This window comes from Boleophthalmus pectinirostris, unplaced genomic scaffold, assembly GCF_026225935.1.
Source record: "Boleophthalmus pectinirostris isolate CB_2022bp ecotype Guang Dong unplaced genomic scaffold, ASM2622593v1 HiC_scaffold_9, whole genome shotgun sequence".
In the NCBI taxonomy this organism is placed as follows: Eukaryota; Metazoa; Chordata; class Actinopteri; order Gobiiformes; family Gobiidae; genus Boleophthalmus; species Boleophthalmus pectinirostris.
Genome location: NW_026571541.1, coordinates 38,862,740 through 38,863,787, shown reverse-complemented (window position 1 = coordinate 38,863,787; position 1,048 = coordinate 38,862,740).

Here is a 1,048-nt window from a genome sequence, read left to right as displayed (position 1 = left end):
TCAGCCGCACTAGTACTGACCCGGGATCAGCCGCACCAACGCTGACCCGGGATCAGCCGCACTAGTACTGACCCGGGATCAGCCGCACCAACGCTGACCCGGGATCAGCCGCACTAACGCTGAAGCGCCTGAAACTCCGGGTAACAGACAAACACGTTGTTCCACCTTGTGATGTCATCATGTGGTGATACAGGAAGTGCTCCACTGTGTTTTTAAACTCCACACACCTTCACTGAAATCATTTGGATAATTTCCTCAAAGGAGTTGTTCGCCTGAAAACTCCCACTTCATGACATCACACAGTGGAGCAGAGCGTTTGGAGTTATGCAGGTGACCCGCCGCCCCCCCCCCCCGACCCGTCGCTCTCGTGACCCGTCGTGAGGGCAAACGTCTTGTTCAGCTTCTTGTTTGTGATTGGCCCATTTCCAGCCAATCACAGCTCATTAAAAAACAGAAACAGGAAGTAAATCTGTGCCAGTCCCAAACAACACGACCTGTTTTCAGACCAGGTCTGGACCGAGTCCAGGGTCTGGACCGAGTCCAGGGTCTGGACCGAGTCCAGGGTCTGGACTGAGTCTGGACCCAGACTGATAAACCTGATAAAGTTATATCCACTTATATTTGAATATGAATCTGGACTAAGGGAAGACCTGCTCTGGACCCAATCCAGACCCACTCTGAGTCTGGATCTGGTCTGGATCTGGTCTGGATCTGGTCTAGGTCTGGATCTGGTCTGGATCTGATCTGGATCTGTCTGGATCTGGTTTCCTCGTGTCCTGTTTGATTCAGTTTCAGTATATTCGTCACAACACTGCCCCCCTGTGGTGAACATCAGGAAGTGCTCCTGTCCTCTGAAAACTCTGAGATACTACATGTACTTTTACTGCAGTATTTATGTACACAGACAGTGTGTATCACAGTGTACTTTGTTCTGAGTGTAGTACTCATGTACTTGTGTTTAGTTCTGTTGCGTACACTGTGCAGTACTCATGTACTTGTGTACTTTTACAGTTCTGTTGCAGTACTGTGTGAGTGTAGTACTCATGTA